Genomic DNA, 21,244 nt, shown 5'->3' on the forward strand with positions numbered 1-21,244 from the left:
ACCATGTGCCTTTACTCACAATCCGGAAAAGAAGACAAACTTTAACAGGAAAATGTTCTGAGGAGCTCTGGGAACACATAACAGTACCACTAACTTAGGCCAAAGGACAGGCAAGGAGTCCCTGAGGAAGTGACTGGAAAAAAGTTTTTTTATTGTGGTAAAACATACATGACACAAAATTTGCCACCTTGACCACGTTTACGTGTACAGTTCGGCGGCGTTAAGTGCGTTCACACTGCTGTGCACCGTCGCCATCTCCTGGACTCTTTGCATCCTGCGAAATTCAAACTGTCCCCATGGAACACTGACTCCTCCCCCCCCCAGCCGGCCCCCACCCTTCTGCTCTCTGTGTCCAGGAATCTGACGACTCCGGGGACCCCGTGCGAGACGGGAACCGCGCAGCGCCTGTCCTTCTGCGTCTGGCTTATTTCACCGAGCATAGCGTCCTCAAGGTTCGCCCGTGCTGTGGCAGGGGTCAGGATTCTGAGAAATCAGGTCACACGGAGGAAACAGCGTGAGAGAGAACCAGGGGCAGGCATGGGCCTGGGGAACTGGACGAGAAGCCCCTGTGGCCGGGCCTGCCGGGCGTGAGGAGGGGCGGCACAGGAGTGGAAGCCCAGGGCCTGGGGGAGGGGCAGGTGCCAGCCCCCACGGGTCCGCCAGGGGCTACAGGACCCCAGAGGCAGCAGCAAGGCCTTGGCAGAAGCTCGAGAAGGGGAGCAACGTGGCTAGAGGCAGGTCTTCTGTGGGCGAGCGCAGGCCCGTGCAGATGAGGAGGCAGGGCAGGAGTCGGCCCGTCGGCCGCCGGGGGGATGGTGGGCACAGACGGAGGTGGACCAGCCGGGGACAGCGGGGCGATGCCCTGCGCGTGGGGAGTGAAGCTGCAGGAGGAGACAGAGTGGTTCCCCAGCCGCTCCCTGGAGCAGCTGGGTGGCCCACGTGCAGCCTGGGGTGCCTTGGAAGATGCTACAGTTTGGACCTTAGGTCAGCCCCAAATTCCCTGGGGCCGGGGGGCGGGTGGGGTAGGTCAGTGGCTCTCGAATCCTGACGTGTATCAGAGTGGTCTGAGGAGCTCTGACATACCCTACAGCCAGGGGTCCAAGAGCCCAGCCCAGTGGTTAGGATCTAGGGGTGGGACCCTGCCATGAGTATTTTATTTTTTATTTTAAAAAATATTGATTTATTTGGTTGCGCTGGGTCTTAGTTGCGGCTTGCGGGCTCCTTAGTTGCAGCATGCATGGGGGATCTAGTTCCCTGACCAGGGATCGAACCCGGGCCCCCTGCATTGGGAGCTCGGAGTCTTAACCACTGCGCCACCAGGGATGTCCCCTGGCATCAGTATTTTAAAGAAACACCCTGGGCGGTTCCAGTGTGCAACGAAATCTATGAAGCAGTGGCCCAGGACAAATCTAATGTCTCCCAAAGCTCTTAACGTATAAATTAGCCCGTTCTCCAGGCACTGCTCAATTCTGCCCTGTGTTTTCTGTATCTAAATTCTTTGCCTGCTACCCCCACAAGGACCTAAGCACATGATGCAAATATCCAATGTCTGTGGAAACTGAGTTTTGTGGAACTCAAGAACAGGACTCAATCAGATTTTTTTAAAAAGAAATTCTAAAAAAAATACTGTCAGTGTCATTTAAGAGACCAGTGAGAAAGGGTATTTTGCAAGTGTAGGAAACAGCATAAATATTGACATTTTAAACTGAAGATGTAGAAAGGGCAGTTCCCATAGATCGCTGTCATGGAAGCCTGGAGTTGAAAGCTGTATCAAGTATTAGCTTCCTGCTCCGGCCTCCTGCCTCTTAAAGGTTCACTTCAACCAGAAATGAGCTGGAAAACTTCTAGACACAAGTACACATCCTCATTTAATTTCAGTAGCTGCTCTTACGAGTTTGCCTAAGGGTAAGATGTATTATGAAGTTTCAACGTCTTTTATGTGTTCTAAGCCTACAATAAATTTTGAATCAAATCGGACCGTAGACAATTAATATTCTGAAGAAGTAAAATTTGCTATGATAGATATTAAATCCCTTTTCCTCTTGGCTTTATTTTTAATGGAAGGAAAACAAAAGGAAACAAGCTCTAAGGAACAGTGCATTTGCTTTAAAGATGTTCACGTCTACAAATGGGAGTCTGGGTTCTACACAGCTCAGCCCACTCCAGGCCCTGCAGGTGGGTGCACAGCACACCTGCTGCAGGACCCGAGCCAGTGCCGGACTCCTCGCTGCCTCCGTTTCTTTGTCTGTCAGCAGAGATCAATGCAGAACTCCGTCTTAGGGTGGCTATGAGGCTCAGTGGACCGACAACTTCGAAGCACTGAGAACAGTGGCCGGCGCAAAGCCAGGGCTCAGTAACACCTACTCTTGTTGCAGTTACTCTCATCATTATAAAGGTTTGTGCGCCTGGAGAGATCAGGAGACGCTTCCTGCGGGAGGTGACACCTGAGCTAGACCAGGAAGAATACCCACATTTTCACAGGGTGCTTACCATAAAGCTCAGCTCAAACACACACGGAGCTAAAGGCGGAGCTCATTATCTCAGGAACCAGGAATGGGATAATTACCATAATTGGGCACAACTTAGCTTTTAGTTCTGGACAAACAAGGCCCAAAGGAAAACGTACTGAACAGCTCAGTGCTTGACTAAAAGAGAGCAGCACAGCTCCGGTGGAATTATAAAATAGAGAATGAGCAGTAGAAGTAGAAACCTAAATTCTAGTTGAGACAACTAGCTGTCCAGCTCTGAGCAGGTTACTACTTAACTTCACTGAATCTCACGTCCTTCACTACAAAATACGAGGTTGACTGGATGGTCCCTAAGGTTTCCTCCATACTGAACATTGTTGAATCCAAAGGTCTTATGAGTGTCTGAGATCAGGAAAAGACATTTAGCCAATTAATTAGTGATGCTATTACTACACTTGTATTCGAAAGGAGAACTATTTATCATGAAGGCAAAACGCAACATTCATAGTGAACCCAACATGCTGCTATCAAGGGGGGAAACCGATTCTCTGTATTTCAGCTAAAACCCCCAGCTATCATGTCAGCCTAGGTTTCTCTAACCGACACAGTATAGCGACCGTCCTGATCTCGAGAAGGCACCCTGGGAGTGGTCACAGTTTACTAATTGCTTTTCCTCTGGTTTTCTACTTCCTCTTTTGGGTCACCCCATTTCCCGACCAGGCACAATTTTACTAACACTTCCACAATAAGCGAGGATGGACGATCCCGTTATATATGACATTAAGCTTAATTTATAGCGTGAAGCAGAACAGTTTGGGTGCTCACGGTACCGCCCACTGGCTCAGCAGTGGTCATAAGGAAGCGATGTACTCGTACAGCAAATGGGATCGTCCCTGCTGTAGGCCATTCTAATCCCACTGGAAACGCCGCACAGTGAACTGACATCACTGGAGCACTGCACGCAGATAAACCATGTCACCAGAACATGGAAATTCTGTCACTAACCCTTGCCACCCGGTCAACACACCCTCCGGCAGACTCTGCGGAGGAGAGGCCGGCGTGTCCTCGGGAGGCTGGCGCCCATCAGGTCCCTGTGTCCACACGGCTTTAATTTCTGGGCGTGCTGTGTCCCCTCTGGTGCCCTGAACGGTTTCATCTACAGGCCACATAACAGCAAGTCAGAATTACCAACTGTGGCTAACAGATTGGGAAACCCTCCTGCGCTCAGAACTTAATGGCCGGTTCCCCCTGCACAGAAACTGACCTTCAGGTAACCTTCTGTTTCTCTCGCCCTGGACACCTGGTAAGGGTGGACGTGGGCTCTAATGGTAGGTGACGCTATTTCTGGGACGTTGCAACCGGCTGAGGAGAACTGTAAACTGGGAAGAAGCCATCGCCGTGACCCCCCGAGTGCATGATCCCGGTCACCGGGCACTTCCCTCTGGGCACCTCGCAGGGATTCCACTCCCACCCACAGGGTTCCCGTGTTCTGAGCTGTCACCGGCGGGGGGACGGGGAGAAGACACTGCCGCGCAGCTGTCGGCTGGATGGCTGCATGGAACCCTGCAGGGGAGGCGCACCCGAGACCGCCTGCCGGCCAACGGCTCCCGTCTACACCCTTCTGGGTCCAGCTGGTGCCAGGCGTGGCCTCTGTGGACTTGCGAGGCAGCACACCTGCTTGGCGGACGTGAGACATCCCCGCCCCCCGCAGTGGGTGTTTTCCAGCAGCCATCAGGCTCCGAGAATGGCCCCTCTTCCCTGGGTTCGTGTCAGGAGAAACCAGGCGATGGTGGGACTTCGGAGTTGTTGCCAGAGTAAAGGTACCGTGGAACAGTTACAAGAAGGGATATGGAGCAACACTAAAAGGAGGGAGCAGTGAAACAGCCCTGGGCATGTTTTTGAAAAGCAAACTGGCTGGTTGGAGATCACACATCAGTTCGGCTGACTATGAAGGTGGAAAACAGGGCAACACAAGCCACCAAACCCCGACTTTGCACATGCACCATTATTACAGAATATACGGGAGAAAGTTAAAAGGTCACAACCCTACAAACCACACACATACACAAAACAGGACTATTAAAATACACTTTCTTGTATTTTATTCCCTCCTAGATGGGGGGGGGAGGGAGGGAGGGAATGTGTGTGTTGGTTGGTGGGGTGTTAAACCTGGTTTTAATAAAACTAAAGTCATATAACGTATACGGGCTTGCACACTGTTTTAGAATCTACATCAGCCATGTTTTTTCGTGTCAGTGAGCATTCTCTGAGACATGCCTTTTAGGAGATATACCATAGTTTATTTAATAATGTCCCTACTGTTTGACATCTATTCTGTTTTTTATTACCATAAAAATGCTCTCGTGTGCATCTTTGTACCTCACGGCACCTCTGACATCTCCCTCGGATAAACCCCTATGAATAGAAATCACGAATCATGTTCATTGTGCAATTAAAAAAAATGCGTGGAGGACGGGAACAGGTAGATCGGAGAACCACACAGAGTACTGATCATACAGAAGTGTTTATATTCATGAAGAACCGAAAGAAATCTTACTACAACGGGAGTATTTGTTTACTACACTCTCAGACTGGACAACAATACCCAAAGTCGCTGAGAAAGCCGCGCGCTCTCCCGACGGGGGCAGAGACTGGCCGCACGCTCCAAGCAGCAGTCAGCAAGCCACATCGAAAGAGACTCTTCTCGTGTAGACGATGTGATGTGAGAAAGACTGCTGGAAACAAAGTATAATTGCCCTTTTCAAACCGTATCTACAGAACCTGATGACGGTGGAAGCTGTAGCCTCTGAACTGAAGGGGAATAACAGACGTATACATGTGCAGACACGTGTCTTCCCACGTCAACAAGTACAGGCGCTGAGAATCACTCTCCGATTACTCAAAGCTCAGCTGCAGGAACTGGCCAATCTGTAGAGTGAATAAACTCTCCCCCTACTGTCCGTTGCTCCTCCGTATTCCCTGTTTTGGCCATCTACTGCTCAGTGGGGCAAGGAAGAGACCTTCCATCGCTCTAGTTGTAACTGTGCCTGGAAAATGCCATGACGGGGTGGGGGGGTGGCAAAGCTGCTGATCAAGGCGGGTTTTCCAGATTCTCGGTGGGTCCTTATATCCAGTTTGGGAGCGTCACACCAACCCCACAAACAGGCGTGTGAGCACCTCCGGTCAGCCAGGCAGGGCGCTGAGCAGCTGCTCAGCAAGCTCTCCTCTGACCTGTGCAGGCGGCCAAGACTCCCGAGTCTGTTCTGTGTGAGCGTGTCATTTCCCCAGTTAATCCATCGCCTGAAATTCAGCACACTTGGCTCTCATGTTGGTTCCTGCCCAGGCAGAGGTGGGACGTGGCAAAATTCACTTGCTGTTCTGCCGCTGCATTTTGCCACCCATAAATACAGATAATCACACCTGCCGTGCCAGCCTTGTGGTGCTATTGGGAGGATAAAAGGAGACAGTTTTGCTGGAGAAAACCTTGAGGGTTATAAAGCACATTTAAAGGAAATGCACTATTAGCATAATAAGTATCATCAGCCCGTTGGATCCTTGCTACGAGGACAGCATTCTAATAGCAGGGTTCTCTCAGCTTCTCATGTCAATACTGCCCCCTCCGCCCTTTCCTCCAAAAATCAGCGGAAGACATCACATCACATTTTGATGCAGCAAACTAATGCAGGATTTAATGCCAAAGAGCAGAGTTCAGTGCCAAGAAAGAGAAAGTCCTGTACATGATCTAAAACCATTCTTCTTGTCAGAAAGTACTCACATTTTTCATCCTTTCAAACGTCAACCAAAATCAAGAAGAAACATCTGAAACACCACCATAAAGACCCTCCCCTCAGCGTAGCCCTTAAACGGTCAAGGAAAAGCTTCCTTTTCAGAGTCACCCACCGAGAAAAAGCTCTCGGGATCCCTCTCACTTGATGAGCCCACATTTTAACTTGGAGAGTTCAGAGATGTTTTTTCAAAGCCGAGGAAAAAGTCCATAAATGAAATTAAGCTCCTGAGGAGCTGATGGCCGTATTCAGTGTCCCCTGTGATATGGGAGTTGAGCAATTTCATCTCGACCACAGAGATGTGAGGCTCGTAACGCACCCAGGGCCTCGGGGCGGGGCCGCGACGGGGAAGCAGCCAGCGGGTGCCTGGCCTGAGCTTGGTGCGAACACCTTCCAAGCTCTCTCTTCTCCCCGAGGGCCTCTGAGCTGCGGGGCTGCCCACGGATGGCCGGGCCAGGATAAGAAGTGCTGGGAGGGCCAAGCGCTGTAAGGCCAGGTGACAGGGCCCCTGCCTGGCCTGGGCTGGGGGTCTTCCCTGAGAATGGCTTCTGAGCTGGGAGGACATGGAGGGTGGGCGGCAGCCGTGGGGGGAGGGGCACAGGGCATCGCAGGGGAGAGAGGCCTCTGTCCGTCTTGGCAAACGGGGCGGCCCGTGTGGAATGAAGGGCCGGGGGGCCAGGTCAAGGCAGGCCGTGTCGGGGGTGAGGCTGGAGAAGGGCCCGGGAAGCCGTGCAGGTCCCATAGGCCACGTTACTGACTCTGCGCTTCCTTCTAAGAGCAGCGGAGCACCTGGAGAGCTCTGGCGGCATCGTGGTCGTTGGCTGTTTTAAGAGAGCGAGTGAGAAGATGGTGCTGTGTTTTCCATGACACGCTGTTGCCGTGCAGGGGGCGGGCAGAGGGCAAGGGGTCCCGGGGGATGGTCCAAGGGACAGTGGAGGCTTGGGCGGTGTTGGCCCAACGGTGGGACTGCAGCGACAGGGGTGGGTTCCCAGGGCGCACTGCTGCCTGGACACAGGCAAGGGAAGGCAGGTGTGAAGGCGTCTCCTGATCTGACATGGGCGAGTGGACGGACGCTGGTGCCCCCGGGAACCCCTGGAGGCGGGGCACGGGGGGAAGCCATGAGCCCACCTAGACACGAGGAACAGGACAGTCAAGTGGCATGGCCCCTCGAGAGTCTCAGGCTGGGGGTGGGATAAGCAGCAGCTATTCTGACTATGAAAACAGCTCGTCCACCCTGAATGAACTTGAACCACCATGGATCTGCCTCTGCGGGCCACGCCCGCCCACTTGTCCTTCCCTCTTGTGTCTTTAGCTGGCACCACAGCCCCTGCCTGAGAGCCTGCGCTGTCCACGGCAGCGCCTGGACGGGGCCATCCCGTCCCTCAGGCAGCCCAGTTCCCTGCTCTGTGGGGACGGGCACTGTCAATGTCACCAGGAAATGCCATGGAACCGTCCGTCTGGGATCAGCGTTAACTGCTGAGCGAGGTGCGTTTCTTTAGAGGGTCTTGGGGGGAAGGCCACTTCAAAGCCACACAAAGGGCCTCTCACAGGGGCTTTCGGGCCGCGTGGCAACCCCCGGAGAGCCCCACCTCTCTCCACGGCGCACTGCCTCCTGGGCTGAGCCAAAGCAATCCTCAGATGTGCTGTAAGCACTAGCACAGCGACAGCTGCTCTGTGGCAACACGCTTATTGTGCCAACAAAAGGACGACTGGATTTACTGGGTCACCCGACTTAGGAGAACATTTGCTTCTGTTCTACGCCTGGATGCTGTGGCTGAGCGCGTCGCGGAAATCTCCACTCTCCGTGTGCCCGGTTTGAAGCCGTCCCTCGCCCATGTCCTGTGGCTCTGGGCTGTCTGTGAGAGCCACTTTCTGTCCTGGACACCAGCATGGACACTCGCCCAAGATGATGCACCTTGTCTGTTGGAAGAGCCAGGATTCGGGCCGAGGCAGCGCGACTGCAGAGTCCGTGGTCTGTGGCCTCTCACTGTCTGGACACCCTGCTATCTTGTAGAGCTGAGGAGCAGGCTCAGAGAGGCTAAGCTCTCACCCGAGGTCACAGAGCTACTTAGCGACAGAATTAGAAACGAACTGCTTAACCCACATGCCCGTGATTCCAGCACCAGCAGCGCCAGCAGCGTTTGGGAACCCGTGAGAATCCTGATTGCGAGAATCAGGACCCTCCCCAGACCAAGTGAGTGTCAGCGGGCCCTCCGGTGACTCTGACGCACACCTCCATTTGCTGCTGCTTCCAGCTGAAAGTCATGAACAATTCTGAGCAGCTCTGCTGGTGGGAACGGCTGGAGCGCTGGGCCTTCGCGGGAGTGGATCTGAAAACTCTCTAGAAGCCCTGAGAGACATGACGAACGTACAACGCACTGAGTAGCAGAATCAGCCCGAGGCGCCCTCTCCATCTTTTCGTACCGCAGTTCAGTTCAAGCCCCATCGGCTGCCAAACACCGTCTTCTGACTCCAACGAAGTGAATGAATTTTCCAGTATCTTCCTAAGGGGATGAAGAAATCCATTTTTTTCATGCTAAGTTTCCAGGCCTTTTTGTATACAGTCCAAATATAAGGCCAGCAGTGCTGCCACCGCAACGTCATTCGGACCTTCCTGGTTGGACCACCTGCATCGTACCAGGTGCCTGAAGTGTGCAGTGCTGCTCTGAGTAGGGCACTGACGCCACTAACCCCGTCCCGGACATGCCAGCTCAGCCCTCTCAGACACATTCCCTCCGACGTTGCCCGGGTGACTGGTCTTAGGACTTTATTCTCCAAGGTGATGTGATAAACAGCCGACCTCTCTTCAGCCGCTAGGGGCTCATTACCTGGTCTGAAGGTTATTCGCGGTCTTTGAAGCTCCTCTTTCTTTCGGCTCTTCACCTCCCAGCTTGTTACTGCTCTTCAGCTTCTCCCCAGAGGGTGGGGTGGGGATGAGAGACAGTCCAGCCCGAAGCCCACCATCCCTGGCATTTACGCTCAGGAGACACTCGCCGTGGTTCTGCTGGGACCGGCTCCGGGCTACACTGTGAAGTCCTGAAAGGTGATTTCTGCTACCTGTCACACTCTCGTCAGGGATCTTTGCTATTATTTACACACCGAGACAACAAAAGATGAATGCACCCAGAATAAAACCAGAAAAGTCACAAGAAAGATGCCATGGGTATTAATTTATAGAAAATAATCAACTACTAAATACATATTAATTTAATCAACCATGGGATATAATTAAATACATGCTGATTTAAATAGCAATGCAACTGAATTACATTAGCAACGAGTTCTGAAAATTCGTAGAAGCAGCAATATTTTTTTAATGATACAGTCTGATGCTTTACGCAGTAAATATATAACCAATTATGTTTAGAACAAGTATTTAATTATATAAAATGCTAACTGAATCACGCTGGGCACAAAGTTGGGATATATATATATTAACGATAATTATTATAACTATAGTTATTATTATACGTGATTCTATTCTTGGAAACAAGATTAAGAGAACACACTAAAATATTAATAGTAATTGTCTATGGATACTGGATCTATTGGTCCTTTTACAAGAAGTTTTTTCCCCTACTTTTTGTATTTTTTACTTTCTATAGTTTGTATTATTTTTACAATGGGAAAATAAATAGTAAAAATTAATCAACTACCTAAAAATGAGCCTGGCACCAGTACTGGGAAATGGGGATAAAATAATGAACACGCCAGCATCTTAACCGCCAAGGGGTGTCACACATGATGGGAAAGGGGCTGGAAACAAGCATCCACCACACCAGCTGGGGGCACACAGAGGCAGGGGAGCCAGCAGGGCACAGAATCCCAGCCTGCAGTCCTAGGACCTCAGAGAGGCCATACTTTCACTTTCAACACCACCCCTGTCACTCACTGATTCCTTCCTTGCTGCCTCTGTCTGAAACGAGTCCCTATGTCAATGGATAATTCACATGAAAAGCAATACACATCCCAGAGACACAGAGAAGACACAGTGAGCACCTCAGGCCCTGGGGCATCGAGGCTTTGCTGCTCCAGGACCAGCCCTAACTGGGCACCTAAGTCACCGATGCCAAAGAGACCTCAGCGTCTTCCCACCGCCGCGGCTGACCTCAGCGTCTGGTCCCATCCTCCGACGCCCGGGACCGGGGCTGGAGGGACCAGACAGGGCCACCCTGAGCCTGTGCCAGGCATTCCTGCCCTTCCGTTGCAGCGGGAGCACCGGAGCCAGCCCCCATGCAGACTCTGGCTCTCAGATACCACACACGTCCCTGGAGGCCTCCGGCTGGGGGAGGGCTGCGCAGGGGCCGGGGAGAGCACTGAGCTGCCAGTGGGCACACGAGTGTTTGGGGCAGGAGGCGAGGGGTAGGAGCATCTCCCGAGGGTGGCAGCCTGGACTCAGGGCCGGCTCCACCACCCGCCAGATGCCCCAGACTAACTTTCTCATCCATTAGGTGACCTTGCGTGTCTGTGCAGAGCACCTGGGAAGGTCCCCGTTCGCAGTCGACACTGCACGTTCACATCCCCTCTAGTTCCTAAATCTGGGATCCGAAGCCCGCAGTGGAGCCGCTAATTCCAACATCACGTGAGACCCAGTGATGAGCGCTGGAGTCAGGAACCTTCTGGAAGCCAGCACCATGTCCCCCGCCCCCCTCCCTCTGGGCAAGGCTCTGCTGCCCTGCTGGAGCCCTCAGGCCTGCCTCCGCCCTCCCCCCTGCAGACCTCTCTCTGGACTGACACAGGGTGGCCCTGGGATTGACCCCACCTGTGCTGGTCCCGGTCACTCTCCTGTCACCTGCCTGGTGAGAGTCCCCGGGCTGCTCGCCCCACACCACCGGCCACAGCTCTTTCATTAAACAAACACTGGGACGTCCCTGGCGGTCCAGTGGTTAACACTCTGAGCTCTCAATGCAGGGGCACAGGTTTGATCCCTGGGTGGGGAACTAAGATCCTGCGTGCTGTGCGGCGGGCGTGGCCAGAAAAAAAAAAAACCAACCATGAATGTAGCATCACAGGGATTTTCAGTTACACCTCCTATAAGCCCATGGCGGTGCCGCTCTGATCCCCAGCTGGAGGAAGATGACACGCAGGGAGTTTAAGTGATTTGCCCAACGTGTCAGGCGTGAGCTGAGGTCTGGCCCGGGCTGCCGGCTCCAGGATCTGGCTCTGCGGCCTCTGACACTCGCATAGTATCCTCTGTAATTGGTGTTAAAGAAACGTGCGTAGGAACTCAGTCACCAAGGCCACGCATCTCAGGGTCAATCGCTTAGAGCCAGGCCAAAAACCTCATGGCCAGAGATGCCCCATCCACTCAGAGCCCCGCCACTGACACCCTGCGTCGAGGCCTCTACCGCACCCTCTTCTCCAAAGCCAGTCTCAGCAGCTCGGGCTGCTACAACAGAACACCACAGACTGGGCCACTTAAACAGCAAACATTTATAGCTCACAGCTCTGGAGGCTGGAAGTCCAAGATCAGGGTGCCAGCAGGGTCGGGTTCTGGTGAGGACCCTCCTCTGGTTCACACAGGGTGTCCTCTTGCTGTGTCCTCACGTGGCAGAGAGAGAAATCACCTCTCTCGTGGTTCTTCTTATAAGGGCACGAATCCCATTCATGGGGGCTCCACCCTCCTGACCTAATCACCCCCAAAGCCCCCCTCCTAATACCACCACACTGGGGATAAGGGTTTCCATATGTGAATTTGGGGGACACAAACATTCAGTCCATAGCAATGCCTTCCTGTCCTGCTCTGCAAAGCCCAAGTCTGCTCCGCCTCTTTCGGGAAGACTTCTATGACGACCTTCATCTCGCTTCCTCTAATTCATGAATGCCACTTGCAGCAACCAGTAAGCACAATCCCCTGTCTTAAAAAACAGGGGGCTTAAGACTCTTTAGCTTCTAAAATTCTGTAATAACCTTCCTAGATTATGTCATGTGTATACGTCTTGTCCAAATATTAATCTCCTTTATGCCACAGTAATGTCCTCGCTTTTTCCTTTATCTCGTCCAAACACGGGCACAGCTCTGGGCAAGCCAGGGCTTATGCTATGAGTCTGAGCCGTCTGAGTTCTTCGCTCCTGGCCTGGGGCCCCACCAGCCCTCTCAGCTCCTGGAGGCTGAGCGGCAGGCACACCGGGCCACGGGCCACACGCGGCCCTCGCGTAATCCCTCAGTGGGCACCGGCATCTCGGACTGCAGCCCCACACAGAGAGTGGGGGACAGCGGGCGGGGTCTGGGCCCCCTCCCACCTCTCTCCAACTGTCACTCGCTGGCCACAGACCCAGGGCACATTTTAATGACAAAACAGAAGATGCCTTTTGGAATGCTGTCCCAGGTGGCAAATCTCAGTTTTTCAGGCATGTTGGGAGCAGGCGGGGAAAGGTGACTTAACCGACCTTGTCCACGAGATGATGTCGTCGGGCAGGATGGTGGGCAGGCATGTGCTTGGGCCCAGGGAGGAGCAGGTAACTGTGGGCCGAGGGGAGGGCACCGATGCCCCTTGGGGGTGGCTAGCAGGTGAGCAGGCTTCCTGCTTGTCCCGACCGCCCCAGCGTTAGCACTGAATATGCCCCACAAACACCGGGTGGCCTGTCACCCCGGGTTCGGGTGACTCGTAACTGGTGGGGAGGGCTCAGCTGATCTCCATTATTTATATCACGGGTTGAAAATTTCTGGGATGATCAATGAAAAAAGTCATGTATATAAATCCCCAACCCCCGTATCTTCTTATACAGCTACACACGTCCACACACGAGCCTTCACGCATGTCTATGTACGTCTATTATGATGACACCAGGGACCGTGCTTTAGGGGAGTCCCTCTGTTTTTGCTCAGGCTCAGCCAGAACCTTCCAGGGCCTTCCAGACTCACAAGGAGCCACAGGACTGTGACAGGTCACGTGACAGGAGCCCGGCCTGGAGCTGGGGGCGGGGGGGGGGGTCTGGAGAGGCTTTACTTATCTGACGTCACATGTTGGGTTTCGCACCAAAGGACACACTTAGAGACAGATGTGGCATAACTGCTTCGGGAGCACAGCCTAGGGAGCGAGGCCAGGGCTCTGCGGGGTTCAGAAGGGGCTGCGCCCGCCAGGGCCTCCCGCCCACGTGGAGGCTGCTCTGCTGAATGAGGACAGCATTGAGCTCAGCGGGGAGCATAAGATGGAATATTTTAACATGCAGCCAGTCTTCTGCGGTGAGCTTGGTAATTAGCACTTCTGGAAAATCAGTGCACTCCAAAATGTCAGCAGAATGAAAATGTTAATTAATAAAGCAAAATTTCAAACTCCTTAGAATTTCAGGAGACACAAGCTGCAAACTATCACTAGGAGTTACGGAGACGGGACTTGAAGGAGATTTAGCAGAACCACCGTCAGGAGGGCCCTCCTTCAGGGCAGCATCACGTTGCCTTCCCTTATTGGGGACTGGCGCCGGGTAGCAGCCCCAAGGGAACAGCTGTACAGGCAGCCCCGACTCAGGATGGTGCTACTTATGGTTTTTCCGCTTGATGACGGTGTGAAAGCGATATGCGTTACTTGGAATTCTGGAATGTGCTCTTTTCCCAGGCACTGCCGTGTGGTCCGATCCTCTCTCCCGTGACGCAGGGCAGCTGCAGTCAGCCCCGTGGCAGCGGGCAGGGGGTGCGGTGGGGGGTGGAGGGCCACCACTCACTGCCAACTGTTCCAGACCCAGAAGGCCAACCTGCTTTTCTCCTTCAGTACAGTGTCCAATAAATTACACGAGATAGTCAACACTTCACTATAAAACAGGCTCTGTGTTAGAGGGTTTTGCCCACCTGTAGGCCATTGGAAGTGCTCTGAGGCTGTTGAAGGTGGGCTGGCTAAGCTGTGATGCGCGGTAGGTTAGGGTATTAAATGCACTTTTCAGCTTAGGATATTTTCAATTTACAATGGGTTAATCGGGACAAAACGTCATCGTTAAGTCAAGGAAGATCTGTTCTCCAACACACATTAAGTTTAGAGGCTATCACCTTATAAAAATTCCTTTTAGGGGAGTCAAATTACCACCCTTTAATCCTAAAAAAGACCTCTTGAAAGGCAGAATGAGACTGTCAGTAGAAAAATAGAGATAACAGTTTTCAAATAAAAGTGGCACAAGGAGAAAAGGGTGGTGAGTAGATGTGCTTTCAACGCCTTGAACCTCTAATTAATGAGGTGAGTGCACCTGTATTTCGAATCTGCACAGACACCTAAATCACGTAAGTGATCGTTGAAAACACCCCAATTTTCAAAGCCCGGGAGAATGACTCCTATACATCTTGGTGCTTCTTGACCCCAGACAGTTATTAAATGATTTCCCTCCAAATGCTGGAAAATGCTTTATGCACATGAGGACACAACCTGAAAGACAAAGGCGGTTCCAACGAGGAAGGGAAGTCGTGGTAATTCCCTAATCTGGACCATAACAAGAGCCATTATTTACTGCCTTCTATGCACTTTGTGTGGTTACCACTACGTGATTTGATTATATATTACCCCAGGTTCTTCCAATAATCATGCAAAATAGGCATCTTAATTATCCTCGTTTCATGGATGAGGAAACTGACTTAAGGTCAAAAAAGCTAATAGGGTCACCTGGCTCCAAAGTCTATGTTTTTCCATTTTATAATTTTCTCATCATTTGAGCAAAATTATACCTTTGGCTCAGATTCAAGATGCTATTAGATTTCTCCTTCCACATCAGTGGCCAAGAAAGGGAACTAACATTTACTCCATCAAGGAAGCTGCACATTAGTTGCTTAAGTAACTTTCATGGCATCCCTGGCAGCCTTTCTACCCTATTTACAGATGAGGAAACCGAGGCTCTGAGGGGTCATTAAAATCATACACTCCTGTGAGTGGCGGGCTGGGTTTCAGTCCAGCTTGGGCTGCTTCTAAACTCTGCTCTTCTCACCATAGGAGTGGCTCTCAAAGTCTGCTTAACCGCCAACCACCTCCACGATGTTTTTGGATTTTGATTTGAGCACCATTAGTACTACTATTTATGATATTTTTTCCAATCATTTCCCTTTAGATGTAAACAGGTTTCATTTACAAGGGACATTTTGTTTCCCTAGCGTAAAGGGAACACCAGTATGCTTAGCAGTGAAGAGGTAGTAAGCATAAACACCAACAAAACAAAACATTATTTCTAATTCTGTCCAGGTCTAATTAAAGACCTGGACCTGAGATGTAGCTCTCTTTGTTACAAAGGGAGATTAGGAGGTATTAGGGGCTGTCAAAGACTTTCTCCTGGGGCTTCCCTGGTGGCGCAGTGGTTGAGAATCCGCCTGCCGATACAGGAGACACGGGTTCGTGCCCTGGTCCGGGAAGATCCCACATGCCGCGGAGCAACTAAGCCCGTGAGCCATGGCCGCCAGGCCTGCGCGTCCGGAGCCTGTGCTCCGCAACGGGAGAGGCCACAACAGTGAGAGGCCCGCATACCGCAAAAAAAAAAAAAAAAAAAAAAAAAAAAAAAAAAAAAAAAAGACTTTCTCCTGGTTTATGAGCCAAAGTTTGAAGGAGAATTGAAAATGGAATAAATTCCTTACTACCTATTGATACTTCAATCTTCCTAAGCTCTCTCTCCATGCAGCACCTACAATCCTGCCCCAGACCATCCACCAAATGCTCACCACTTTGTTCCATAACATTAAGGAATTCCACGTAGCTAGTGTGGAGAAAAACAATCTTAGGAAGGTGTCTGAGTTGCATCAAAACACTTTAGGGCTTCCCTGGTGGCGCAGTGGTTGAGAGTCCGCCTGCCGATGCAGGGGACGCGGGTTCGTGCCCCGGTCCGGGAAGATCCCACGTGCCGCGGAGCGGCTGGGCCTGTGAGCCGTGGCCGCTGAGCCTGCGCATCCGGAGCCTGTGCCCCGCAACGGGAGGGGCCACGACGGTGAGAGGCCCGCGTACCACCAAAAGAAAAAACCACACACACTTTAAAGTTGCTTCTCACAGGTTGTTTCTGCCCAACTAAGATGGCGTATTATGAAGCAAAACAGTGAAAGAGGTTCCTGGCTTTACCAGCCTTGCTTTATCTATTTGGTATAAATAGGATGGTGGAGCCATAGCAGCTCGTGGTCCTTAAGGCTGTGGGTTGCCTGGCAAACAGAAGGCGCTCAAACACCATTGAATGCATGGGGCTTATGGACATTATCATGAGGGAAAAGAGATCAGAGCAAATGAAACCAGGGTGTTTTTTTAATTTTTCTGTCCTCAACATTTTCACATACTGCAGGTCAGGTTAAAATGAGAATAAAGGCAGCTGTAAAGGGGAAATAACCACTGGCCTGTCTGTAAGGTACATGCAGAGGCTGACTGGGGAGGAAATCTGCCCCGTCTGGTGCCTCGGAATCAGGAGGGGCCCATTTGGAGGGAACTAGTCCCAGCTGGCTAGACCATTTCTCCTCTTCCCTTAGGGTGAGACAGCTGTGCGTATACAGAAAACAGAGAGCACTGTAGGTCCATGGACACGGCTCACTTTTTTTTTTTTTTTTTTTTTGAGGTACGTGGGCCTCTCCTGTTGCGGCCCCTCCTGTTGCGGAGCACAGGCTCCGGACGTGCAGGCTCAGCGACCACGGCTCACGGGCCCAGCCGCTCCGCGGCACGTGGGATCTTCCCAGACCAGGACGCGAACCCGTGTCCCCTGCATCGGCAGGCGGATTCTCAACCACTGCGCCACCAGGGAAGCCCACGGCTCACTTTAAAAAAAAAAAATTTATTTATTTTTGGTTGAGTTGGGTCTCTGTTGCTGCACGCAGGCTCTCTCTAGTTGCGGCGAGCGGGGGCTACTCTTCCTTGCGGTACGCGGGCTTCTCATTGCAGTGGCCTCTCTCGTTGCAGAGCACAGGCTCTAGGCACGCGGGCTTCAGTAGTTGCGGCACGCAGGCTCAGTAGCTGTGGCTCGCGGGTTCTAGAGCGCAGGCTCGGTAGTTGTGGTGCACGGGCTTAGCTGCTCTGTGGCATGTGGGATCTTCCCGGACCAGGGCTCGAACCTGTGTCCCCTGAATTAGCAGGCGGATTCTTAACTCCTGTGCCACCAGGGAAGCCCCAGCTCACTTTTCTTTGAAGTTCATGATGGAGAAATTACTGAAAGTCAGTATGAAAAGTTGTGGTGTCTACGTGTCCGGTTTTGGAGGAGTCCCCCCAGCGCACAAGGATTTATCTAAAATACTGCTCACTGTTCACGGAGGTTCTATTGTTGCATCTGTCATCTGTGCTGTTCCTAATGGAAAGCAGCCTAACGAATCTCACTGATGCTTCCTTCTGGATGGATATCAAGTGAGCGACAATAACCTAGGAGGCTGAGCACACAGATGCTTTTAAAAGATTTTTAAGTTTCATATGTTCATTTTGATGAGAATCTTAATAAAATTAATATGCCATATTCTAGACCCCCCAGATGACTATCAACGATGTCTTAGCATCTTTTTTAAAAATTAATTAATTAATTAAATTTAGTTTTGGCTGCGTTGGGTCTTCATTGCTGCACGTGGGCTTTCTCTAGTTGCGGCGAGCGGGGGCTGCTCTTCATTGCGGTGCGTGGGCTTCTCATTGTGGTGGCTTCTCTTGTTGTGGAGAACGGGGTCTAGGCACGCGGGCTTCAGTAGTTGTGGTTCGGGGGCTCTAGAGCGCAGGCTCAGTAGTTGTGGTACACGGGCTTAGTTGCTCCACAGCATGTGGGATCTTCCCGGGCCAGGGCTCGAACCCGTGTCCCCTGCATCGGCAGGTGGATTCTTAACCACTGCGCCACCAGGGAAGCCCCCATCATCTACTTTTAATTCCTGACTTTACGTTTACAAGCACATTAGCGTCAAGTGACTCTACTTGAGTTGTTGTGAGAAAAGAATAAAAGTGAATTTGACGTGTAAGTAATATAACTCTGCCAAGCAAAGCAACAATAACATCATGCTCTGTTGTTCCAAAGAAGGTTTCTCAGCAGGTCAAATAAAGAAAAATCACGGGAAACTGACTCATAACATGGCATAGGGTAACACAGGTGTGAAAAAGAAAAGGCAGGAACAGTCAGTGCTATAATCACCAGCACCATAAATTGGTATTGCTCCTTTTAAATTTGTTGATTTTACAGATTTGTTGAAGTTAATTGGTAAATTACATATATATATATATATGTTATGTAAGTTTATACCCAGCTTTGCGTTTGTACCTAAGTACCATTTTAATAAAGTGATTTAAGTCTAACTCAATAATGTATTTACCATACTAGTAGATGAATTTTACTCATGAACGTAGATGCAAAAATCGTAAAGAAAATGTTGGTTTAAAAAGTCACGCAAAATATGTACGTATATAAGAAAGTTGGATTTATCTAATTGGATTTATCCTACTAATGTAAGGCTGGTTTTCTGTTGATCAATACAGTACTACACTGACAGATTAAAGGAGAGAAGCCACATGGATCACCTCAGTAGATGCAGAAAACACATTTCAAAATTCAAAAGCCATTCAAGATAACGAATAATAGAACACAAACCACAATAGCAACAACAAAAATAAAACAAAGAAATAAACAAAACCTCAGAGCAAACTAGAAATGGAAATGACTTTCCTTAAACTGGTCAAGGGCATCTACCAAATAAGTCTGCAGCAACTTCACACTAAATGGTGAAAACTTGAAAGCATTTCCTTTATGATCAGAAACAAGACAAGGATCAGAGTCCCACAATGACCATTTTATACCACTTGGTATTAGTGGCCTTGGACAGCACAGCAAGACAGATAAGGGAAGCAGACAGAGCAAGGTGAAAAAGGAAGAAATAAATCTGTCAGCATTTGGAGAGGATAGGATTGCCTAAATCCTTAATCCAAAGAAATCACAAATAAATTTTTGGAATTAAATGAGTTTAGCAAGGCTGAGGGATATGAAATCAATATAAAAAGTCAACTGCAATTCTATTCACCTGCATATATAAATTAGAAAAATTATATTAAAAAAATGAAATATATGTAACAGTTCTAAAAATATTCTAATACCTAGGAATACATTTAAGCCAAATATTTGCATGAAATTTATTAGAGAAGATTGACTTTAGTGAAAGACATGTTTTGAAAAAGTAAATAAATTGTCAACTATACCATGTATTGGAAGGTTCAATAGCTGAAGTTTATAAGCCCTCCCATAACTGGTGTGTAGATTTACTGCAGTTCTGACTAATCGCCCAAGTGTTTTTATTTTTATTTTTTTTTTGCGGTACGCGGGCCTCTCACTGTTGTGGCCTCTCCCTTTGCGGAGCACAGGCTCCGGACGCACAGGCTCAGCGGCCATGGCTCACGGGCCCAGCCGCTCCGTGGCACGTGGGATCTTCCCGGACCGGGGCACGAACCCGCGTCCCCTGCATCGGCAGGCGGACTCTCAACCACTGCGCCACCAGGGAAGACCCACGCCCAAGTGTTTTTAAAAACACACACACATAAAGCAGAAACGAACACACCACTGTAAAGCAATTATACTCCAATAAAGATGTTAAAAACACACAAACACACACACACACACTACCCAAGATAGCCAAGACACGCCCCAAGAGCAACATGTACATCTAGTACAACAGATGTAACAATACCTACTGCCAACAGGTATGATGTCATACCTATTATAAAGCTATGATAATTAAGAATGTGTGGTTCTGTCACATCAATAGACAAAAGACCAGTGGGACATAGTGGAGAGTCTGAAACCAAACCTACACATACCGGAAAGTGGATAAATGGTAGAGGCAGCCCTGAAGATCAGTGAGGAAAGGAAGGTTTTTTCAATAAATGGTTCTGGGACAGTGATTATCTCTATGGAAAAATAATTGTAAGTCTGCTTCACACCCAACTCCCAGGTCAATTTTAGGTGGATTAAAGACCTATTTTGAAAGATGAAATTACAAAAATGTTAGAAGACATGTAGATATATTCTCAGGGTAGGAAAAATCTCTTCAAGAAGACATAAAAAATGCAATCCATAAGTGAATAAATTTTATCTCATTGAAATTAACACCTTTTCCTATCAAAAAAATATCAAAATGAGAGTGAAAAGACAAGCTGTAAAGTGCAAGAAAATATTGGCAATAATAAAATAGAAAAATAATTAGAATTTGGAATATATAAGGACAAGGACCCACTGTATAGCATAGGGAACTATATTCAATATTCCGTGATAAATCATAATGGAAAAGAATCTGAAAAAGAATACATATATATGTATATATTATACATATATATATATAAAACCAAGTCACTTTGCTGTATACCTGAAACTAACACAACATTGTAAATTAACTCTACTTCAATAAAAAAAGAAACACAACAGATTTCTGCATATTAATTTTGTAAAAAAACACTACATAAAGAAAATGTACATATCGATAAGGGACACGCGACCCAAAAGAAAAATAGGTAAGGCATGAACGAGCATTTTACAAAAGATGTAATATAAACAATAATTACACCTGTAAAAAATGTTCGACCTCAAGAGTAATCAATTATATGCAAATTAAAACCCACAGAAACTTTGGCACATGTGTACCAGGAAATGAGCAACGTGTACTTAACAAAACTAAAAACAATGTTAAACTAACTAGAAATGAACTGCGTATCCATGGGCAGGGGACTGGATAAACTCACTGGGACATATATGTACAATGGATGACCAAGTCACATTGAAAAATGTTCAATTACAGCTACATGTATCATAAATATCTACAAATATCACAGACGGTGTTGAGTGCAGAAATCAAGGAACAGGAGTACATACAAGGTATGGCAATAGTTATTTAAAGTTAAAACCATAACTGATATATTGTTCAGGGATTCATCAGCACGTGGTAAAACTTTTTAAAAAAATAGCAGGAGGGCTTCCCTGGTGGCGCAGTGGTTAAGAATCCGCCTGCCAATGCAGGGAACAAGGGTTCAAGCCCTGGTCCCAGAAGATCCCACATGCTGCGGAGCAACTAAGCTCGTGTGCCACAACTACTGAGCCTGTGCTCTAGAGTCTG

The 21,244-nt window shown here is 49.5% G+C and overlaps 1 protein-coding gene across 4 annotated transcripts in view; it reads right to left on the minus strand.

Moving 5' to 3' along the window:
* The window catches only part of DPP6 (dipeptidyl peptidase like 6), a 922,327-nt gene that overhangs the window by 158,880 nt on the left and 742,203 nt on the right, over window positions 1-21,244 (minus strand). The gene's annotated exons all lie outside the window — the stretch shown is intronic.

Source organism: Kogia breviceps, chromosome 9 (assembly GCF_026419965.1).
Source record: "Kogia breviceps isolate mKogBre1 chromosome 9, mKogBre1 haplotype 1, whole genome shotgun sequence".
NCBI lineage: Eukaryota > Metazoa > Chordata > Mammalia > Artiodactyla > Physeteridae > Kogia > Kogia breviceps.